We start from the raw sequence: 9,167 nt of genomic DNA on the forward strand, positions 1-9,167 counted from the left end.
CTGCCCCCAAGAGAGCCCCTTACCCTGGGACCCCACCATTCAGGGTCAGATCCTACATCTGGGACCCCCCCAACACCTCATGCACCCCACCTCATTCAGGGTCAGATCCTGCACACAGGGGTATCCCTAGGCCAGGACCCGCCATTCCGGGTCAAATCCTGCCCCCAGCAGCCCTGGGTGCCCCCCCGGGCCCTGCTTACTCTAGCACCAATAGAACCCCCAGAACCCCCCAAATAATCACAGAATAAAATCACGCCAAAAAAATCCCACAGACCACCCAAGTGCCCCGAGGTTTTTTGGTACCACCCCAGACCCCACCACCTTGGCATAATTAGGTTAATGACACTAATTAGGGCAACAAGAGCAGGGAGAAGGAGCCTGGGAGCAGGCACAGCCTCACCCCAAAGAGGATTTGGGGCAAGAATTGCTGGTTGGGGTGTAGGAGTTGTGGGGGTAAGGCTGTGAGGTGGTCTGGCCTTCCCTGTCCCCTTCCCTGTCCCCTTCCCTCCTGTCCCCTTCCCTATCTCCATCCTCATTCCTGGTGGATCCCACTGGGCTGCAGCCCCAGCTGCAAACAATGAACCCCCCTGGTTATAGGCAGCAGTTCCTGGCTCCATCTTGTCTTCTTCTGGGAGAGGAGGGGACTGGGGAGCTCTTGGAGGTGAGCTGGGGGGTGGGACACCCTCAAACACCCTCAATGTTTTACTTCTCTGTTGTGCTTGGTTCCTTGGGGGGGGTGTTGTTTTCTCGTCTTGTTTTTGCAACCTACTGGATGGGGACTTTTATGTGTGTGTGTGTGTTATTTCAAGTGCTTAATTTGCTCGGTACTCGTTAAATGTCCACAAACGCGCCGGGAAGCGCAGGGGGAGGTGCTGGGGGTGAGGGCAGGACCCTGCACTGGGGGCTCCTGCTCTGTTCTCCTCCAGCAGAGGCTGCAGCAAGTGTGTGTGGAACCAGCTCGGTGTGGTGGGACCAGCAGCCATGGACCCTGCCCCCCCAAGGAGGAAGGCAGCAGCCTGGCAGAGCCTCCTCTGCCTCCAGACCCGCAGGCAGAAGAAGAAGGTGGCTTATTCCACCTACATCCACAAGCTTCTAAACCAGGTATGCCCCAGCTAGGCTTGGGGGCAACCACCCACGTTCCAAGCTCAGCTTGGTCATCCATGTGTCTTAAGTTGGGTGAAGAACTGATGGAATGGCCAGACCCAAAGTGTTGTCGTGAGTGGAGTTCAATGCAGCTGGTGGCTGGTCACCAGTGGTGTCACCAATGGTGTCCCCAGGGCTCCGTGCTGGGAGCAGCTCTCTTTAATGTCTTTACTGATGGTTTGGAGGAGGGGATTGAGTGCAGCCTCAGTCATTTTGCAGGTGACACCAAGTTGGGTGGGAGTGTTGATCTGCTTGAGGGCAGGAAGGCTCTGCAGAGGGACCTGGCCAGGCTGGATCACTGGGCCAAGGCCAATTGTATGAGGTTCAACAAGGCCAAGTGCTGGGTCCTGCCCTTGGGTCACACCAACCCCAGGCAACTCTCCAGGCTTGGGGCAGAGAGGCTGGAAAGTGCCCAGGGGAAAAGGACCTGGGGGTGCTGGTTGACATCAGCTGGATGTGAGCCAGGGTGTGCCCAGGTGGCCAGGAAGGCCACAGCATCCTGGCTGGTACCAGGCGTGGTGTGGCCAGCAGGAGCAGGGCAGGGATCGTCCCCTGTGCTGGCACTGGTGGGGCCAGACCTGGAATGCTGGGGTCAGTTCTGGGCCCCTGGGGACAAGAAGGACATGGAGGGGCTGGAGCGTGTCCAGGGAAGGGCAAGGGAGCTGGGGAAGGGGCTGGAGCACAAGGGTGAGGAGGAGCAGCTGAGGGAGCTGGGGGTGTCCAGCCTGGAGACAAGGAGGTGAGAGGAGACCTGCTGGCTCTGCAGCTGCCTGAGAGGAGGTTGGAGCCAGGGGGGTCGGGCTCTGCTCCCCAGGAACAAGTGACAGGAGCAGAGGAACCGGCCTCAAGTTGTGCCAGGGGAGGCTGAGGTTGGAGCTTGGGAACAGTTTCTCCCTGGCAAGGGTTGTCAGGGCCTGGCCCAGGCTGCCCAGGGCAGGGGGGAGTCCCCATCCCTGGAGGGGTTTCCAAGCCCTGGAGATGGTGCTGAGGGACATGGGGCAGGGGTGGCCTGGGCAGGGTTGGACTGGATGATCTTCAAGGTCTTTTCTGATGATTCTGTGATTCTAAGCCTGGGTGCTCATCCCTTGACTGAATCTGGAGGTTTGTGACTGTGGTGGGTGGGGCTGGGGGAGCTTTGCAGGCAGCTCCTCGAGCTGTGCCGCCCCACGGCTGGCTGAGCTGATGCTCTGGTGGGTTCTCTCCCTGCAGACGTGGTCCACTGGAGCCTCCTGCCTGGCAGCTGCTGTCCTTGCCTGGCTGGGCAGCCCCCAGATGCTGGGGGCCGTGGCGCTGGAGGCCGCCCGGCTGTCCCGCTGCAGCAGGAGGAGCCACCTCAGTCACCGGGAGGTGCTGCTGGCCATGAAGCTGGTGCTGCTGCGTGTGCTCTCCAAGCCTCCTCCATGATCCTCAAGCTGTGAGCTGCTACTGAAGGGGCCCAGTGACACAGGACAGTCTTAGGAGTATTTTCATGTAGTTTTGGTAAATAAAGTATTTATTAGAGTTGTTGAACGGAGTCTCCTGCCTGGTCTGGTAGTTGCCAGGTGGGCTTAGGCCACCGTGGGTCTTGTTACCCAGGTGCCCCTAGAAAGGGTGCAGGAGGGATGGTGCTCACATGTTTTCCTTCATAAATGCTTGTGGAGCAGCCCTGGTGGGTGGATGTTCCCCAAGAGGTCCGATGGGCACTGGCTGGCCAGAGGAGCATCTTGTTTCCAGGCTCTCCATGGAGACCCTTTGCACGCTGGTCCCCTTCATGTGTAGGGATGTCTCCAGGTTTTCTGGCCTCCCGCCCATAGCTTCAAACCAAACCATGGGGATGGTGTGGCAGTGCCTGGTCACCTGCCTTCCCCCAAGGGTGTTCTCAGTTCCAGCAAAGTGCCCCCAGCTCCTGGTAACACTGGAACACCCTTCGTGCAGCAGCCTTTCCAGCTGTTGATCTTCTCTTCCCAGAAACATGGGCTAGAGGCTGGAAAAGGGATGGATCCTTCCAGAGGAATCTGGTCCTCATCACTTTGTGATGCTGGCATGAGGTGAAGGTTGTGAAATGCCTCCTCAGCAGGTTGGCAGTGGGAGGTGGTGACAGGTCTGGATGTCCCAGCTGGTGGGTCACTATGGGTGTCTGGGGGGACTTGCTGGCCCATGTTGTGCCAGACATGGTAGGCAGGTGTTATGGGTGTAAAGCAGCTCATAGTCATGGCTGATATCCCCAGCTGTGTCCCCAGGCTGCTCCTGTGTGCACCCAGACCTGAGCAGCATGATGGGCTGTCACCTACCAACAGCCTTGGGCTGTTTCCATACTAAGTATGAAGATAATTGTTGCCTTCAAGGAACAAGTCCTGCCCAGGCACTGGGGGTTCAGGAGCTGCTGCCCAGGAGAAGGTGGTTGAGTTGATGCTCCAGCTGCTGTCTCTCTTGCATGTGAGGCACTGCCTCATCATTGTCCCCTTGCCAAGGGGCTTCAGCTTCCCCAGCTGTTGTTCTTGCAGCTCTGATTCTTTTGGGTGAGTAAGGTTGGCTAAAATTCATGGATCTGAGGTCAACTCCAAATGGACAGTTCTAGCTCTTGTAGGGAAACACCCCAGCTGCCCCAAAGCCCCAGGTAATGCTGACTATCTACTGTGCTCCTGGCCAAGATCTCTTCAACCAGCCCAAGAAGCTCAACAGAAGAGGAGGGTTCCATGCCCTTGTGATGCCATCTGGTTCTGAGCTTCACCATCTCCTCTCAGGGTGTTCCTCCTGTGTCACAGCCTGGAAAAACCAAGCTGGACGTTCACTTGCTGCTTCCAGCCCTGCAGACACCCAGACCATGTTCTCTCTTTCTTCTCTTCTGCTGTATTTATGCAGCTGGAGCCCTTGCTGCTGCTGAAGAGTTTCTGGTGTCTCTCAGACCATATTGGGTGAGATGCTGACACATGGAGCTCCTCCTCTGCAGCACTGCTGGCTGACTTCTGAAGCCCTCCAGTAACTCTGCAGATGATCACTCCTACCTAGAAGTAAAACAGCCTGGAGCCATTTCCAGCTTCCAGAAAAGCAGCAGAGGAGCTGTGGGAAAAAACATCAGGGAAGGTTCTTGGCTGGGGCAGGTCAGGAGAACAGTGTTGCCTTCTCTTGCCTGAAAACCTAGAGCTCACCTGGGCTCTAGAGAGACAAAATGTGCCCCAGGGTGAGCACACCTGGGGGCAAAGCAGCTCAGCTGCTGGACCTCTGAGGGACTTGGTGCAAGAGGTGGGTTGGAGGTGGGCACCAATGGGAAATCACTGCAGTATTTCACAGAACTGTGGGATTGTTGTGGTTGGAAAAGACCTCCAAGATCACCCAGTCCAACTGTCCATCCAGGGAGGGGGGGGAAATGAACAACACAAGTCACCCCAGCAACAACAAAAAGCCCCACAACTGGACCCCACAAAACCAACACACAGCCCACAAAAAAAAACCCCATGTCGTCTGGAGCATGTCCTGAGGTGCCACATCCCCAGGTTTCTGGAAGCCCTCCTGGGATGGGGACTCCAGCCCCTCCCTGGGCAGCCCCTTCCAGGGCCTGAGCACTCTCTGGGGGCAGAAGTTCTTCCCAACATCCAGGCTGAACCTTCCATGGCCCAACTTCAGGATGTTTCCTCTGGGCCTGTTGTTCTCCACTTGGCAGAAGCCAAAGCCCCCTGCCCACAACCTCCTCTCAGGGAGCTGTAGAGGCAGAAGGTCTCCCCTCAGCCTCCTTGTCTCCAGGCTGGACACCCCCAGCTCCCTCAGCTGCTCCTCCTCACCCTTGTGCTCCAGCCCCTTCCCCAGCTCCCTTGCCCTTCCCTGGACACGCTCCAGCCCCTCCATGTCCTTCTTGTCCCCAGGAGCCCAGAACTGACCCCAGCATTCCAGGTCTGGCCCCACCAGTGCCAGCACAGGGGATGATCCCTGCCCTGCTCCTGCTGGCCATACCATGGCTGGTACCAGCCAGGATGCTGTGGCCTTCTTGGCCACCTGGGCACACCCTGGCTCACATCCAGCTGCCCTCTGACCCAAGGGAAAACAGAAGAGAAAAGAGTTGTTGAACTGCATGAAGTTCCTGCAAGTTCCATTTCTCCAGGTCCCTCTGGATGGCAGCACAACCATTGCCCAGTTTTGTGACATCAGTGAACACCGTGTCTCATCATCCAGACCGTTAAGGAAGATATTTTCTCTGCAGGAAACTCATGGAAGGGAAGGAGGAAAATGTCTGAGGTATGGGGGGTCAAGAAGAGGGTCCAGGGCTGCTGTGCTCCAGAAAAAGCCAGAAACATCTGAGTGTTATGAGTCTGAGCAGCCAGTGAATCCTGCAATATTCCCAACACAATTGGAGGATATTGGGTTGGGAACTGTTGAGTTGTGCTGGCAGGAGATGCAAGACAGTCCTGCCACAGTTGTCTGCTTCCAGTGTTCCCATCCCTGCCTTCTACTTGGGGACCTGTTCTTGTCCTGCAACCACATTCTGATCAGAGCAAAGTCACCCAGAGTGCTTAGGAACTGGAAACATTCCCAATACAAAATGCACTGTGAGAGTTTCTCCCCACATTTAGTTCCTTTGTCCAGCTCTGGAGTGATCTGCACAGGAAACACCTGTTGGAGCAGGTCCAGAGGTGGCCACAGAGATGATGGGAGGGCTGGAGCAGCTCTGCTCTGGAGCCAGGCTGGGAGAGTTGGGGTGTTGAGCCTGGAGAAGAGAAGGCTCCAGGGAGACTTAGAGCACCTTCCAGTACTTCAAGGGGCCTACAACAAATCTCAGGACAACTTTTCACCAAGGCTTGTACTGACGGGACAAGGAGCAACATTTGTAAACTCAAAAAGAGGAGACTGAGGCTGGATATGAGGAAGAAGAGTTTTACGCTGAGGGTGGTGAAACCCTGGCCCAGGTTGCCTGGTAGTTGTCCCTGGAACCACTCCAGGTCAGGTTGGATGGGGCTCTGAGCAACCTGGTCTGGTTGAAGAGGTCCCTGCTCACTGTAGGGGGTTGGGTGACCTGTACAGGTCCCTTCCAACCCGAACCATCCTGGGATTCTATTCTATGATTCTTCCCCCCAACTCCTCTGCCCTGGTCCCAGTCCAACCACTACCCACAGTGACCAGAAAAGGCCCAGACCCCTCCACTGCTCCCCAGCACCCTGGTCTCTCCTCTTGACGCTCCCTTCTCCCATATTCAGGGAGGCCAGGAGGACACACTGCATGGTTGGTGGCCTCCATCCTCACTACGAGTCAGGAGATGCTTCCACAGGTTCTTCCTCAGCCCCAGCTCTGCCATCCTGGTGCCTGCAGAGATGTGAATCCTGGACACCGGAACCTTTGAGGGAATAACACCCAGGAGTTCCACTGCTGAGCAGGTCCTGGCCTCACCCAGCTCCTCGGCCACCCCACCTGGGGTCCCACCGGCCTGAGGACAAGCACTAGATGGAGCCACTTCACTGGGAACCAGGGGCTGCTCCTGCCACCAGCCTCCCCAGCCCCGGGACACGGGGCAGCCGGGGACAGGCCCGGGTCAAGGGCACAGGGATGGGACGTGAACGAAGGGAAAGGGTTGGAGAGGATCAGATATGAGTTTGCAGAGCTCAGAAGTACAAATGAAGGGAGAGAGAGGAGAGGAGAGGAGAGGAGAGGAGAGGAGAGGAGAGGAGAGGAGAGGAGAGGAGAGGAGAGGAGAGGAGAGGAGAGGAGAGGAGAGGAGAGGAGAGGAGAGGACCATTTCAGTTGGAAGGGACTTACAATGATCATCTGTTCCAACTCTCTGACCACTTCAGGGCTGACCAAAATTTAAAGCACCTTATGAAGGGCATTGTCTGAATGTCTCTGCTCACTGCCAGGCTTGGGGCATCAACCACCTCCTCAGGAAGCCTCTTGCAGTGTTTGCCCACCCTCTGGGTAAAGAAATGCTTCCCAATGTCCAGTCTGAACCTCACCTGGTGCAGCTTTCAGCCACTGCCACATGTGCTGTCCCTGGAGCCCAGGGAGAAGAGCTCAGCACTCCCCTGTCCACATCCCTTCCTGGGGAAGCTGTAGAGGGCCATGAAGTCACCCCTCAGCCCCTGTTCTCCAAACAAGACAGACCCAACGCTCCTCACAGGACCTGACTTCCAGACTCTCACCAGCTTTTTTGCCCTCCTCTGGGCACATTGGAGGACCTTCACGTCCTTCTTAAATAATAAAATTGTGAAATCCTTCTGGTTGGAAAAGAACTTCAAGATCATGCAGTCCAACCCTTCCCCCAGCCCTGCCCAGGCCACCCCTGCCCCATGTCCCTCAGCACCATCTCCAGGGCTTGGAAACCCCTCCAGGGATGGGGACTCCCCCCCTGCCGTGGGCAGCCTGGGCCAGGCCCTGACAACCCTCTCAGTGAAGAATGGTGGAGCCCAGCACTGCTGACAGTTGCTGTGTGTAGGATGGGGACTTCTGGGTCAGTGTGATATAGGATGGGGAAACTGGGATCCAGAAGGTGGGATGAGGGACCACAGGCAGCCTGGGAACTGGTGTCAGCAGGTTGGGGAATCTGGAGCAGGAATGGGATCCCACATCCATAGTGCTCCCACAGCTCAGGAAAAGACTTGATCTCTGGCAGTTCCCGTGGGGGAACAGAAGTTGGACTGAGAAAAGGAAGATGCACGTCAGGGCCGTGGGTCAACTGGGGCACATGGAGACTGGGAACACAGCACGGAGCTGGAACAGGGCAGGTGATTAACTGTTGGTGCAACTCATTAGGGCAGGCTCAGTCCCTGACCAGCTGAAACAGAGTCACATCCTTTTCTAGAAAATGGTTTTCTTCAAACATGAGTTGATTCAGGGCTGTCCTGCATCGCCCAGGTGTCTTCTTCTGAGTCAGTCCTTCTGGGTTGAAATACTGGGTTCAGGTCTGGTCCTTGGTGTCATGGCAGAACGTGATGGTCCTGCAGGTGTGATGTCCTCTAGAGCTGACCTGGACAAACACAGTGCACAGGTCCTTGCTCCATCCCTGGGTGTAGGAGGCCTCTTCTGCTCTCACTTTGTCCCAATGTGTCTGCAGGCACATGAGATCCTCACCAAGGGACCACAGAGGCTTCCATGAGGTTTTCCCTCATGGTGTTCCTCCAGAGCTGCTGGAGCTGGTCCTGGTGCCATGGTGGTGACTCCTGGTCACTGCCACTCAGGCCTGGGTCAGACCCTGGATCAGATACCAGTCTCTGTCATGCTCTTTTCTGACTTTTGGCACCTGGCACCACACAGATGCTGTCTGCACACTGGTCATCATGTGGGACCATGTCCAACCAGGTGGGACTCCATGGATCTGGAAACAGTAGGAAACAGTAGGATCTTGGCTGGAAAGATGGGAGTGTCATGGAATCACAGAATGCCAGGTTGGAAGGGACATCAAGGATCACCTGGTCCAACCTCTCTAGGTACTACTATAATTTACCTGAGGTGGCTCAGCACCCTGTCAAGCTGAGACTTCAAACTGTCCAACGTGGGGGAATCCACCACTTGCCTTAGGAGATTATTCTAATGTCTGACTGTCCTCATGGAGAAAATTTTCCTCTGGAGTCCAATGGGAATCTCCCCAGAGCAACTTGTGCCCATCACCCCTTGTCTTCTCCATGGGACCCCTTATCAATAGGGAGTCTCCACCTTCCTGGTGGCCACCCTTTATGAACTGGAACACGGTGCTAAGGTCTCCCCTGAGCCTTCTCTTCTCCAGGATGAACACACCGAGTTCAAGACACTCTACCTGATGTTTCAGGAATGCAGGTCTTTGCTGCTCTGCCCCTGCCCGAGGTGTTTCCAGTGAACAGCTCCTCTGTGAGTGTGAAGACCCAAAGTGCCGCTCCTCAGGGAACTGCAGCTCCCCCTCCAGCAGCGGCTGGTGGTGCCAGGAGGCTGCACCTTGCCAAGTGTTTACAGGAATCCTTGGCGGGTGCCCAGGGTTTCAACAAAGACATCTGCTAATCCTCAGAAATGAGTTTTCAGGAAAGAGAAGCTGGAAAGTCTCAGCCTGGCTCTGCCAGTCTCAGACTTGCCTGTCCTGGCTGGAGGAGCCTACC

This window comes from Apus apus, chromosome 25 (assembly GCF_020740795.1).
Source record: "Apus apus isolate bApuApu2 chromosome 25, bApuApu2.pri.cur, whole genome shotgun sequence".
Lineage (NCBI taxonomy): Eukaryota > Metazoa > Chordata > Aves > Apodiformes > Apodidae > Apus > Apus apus.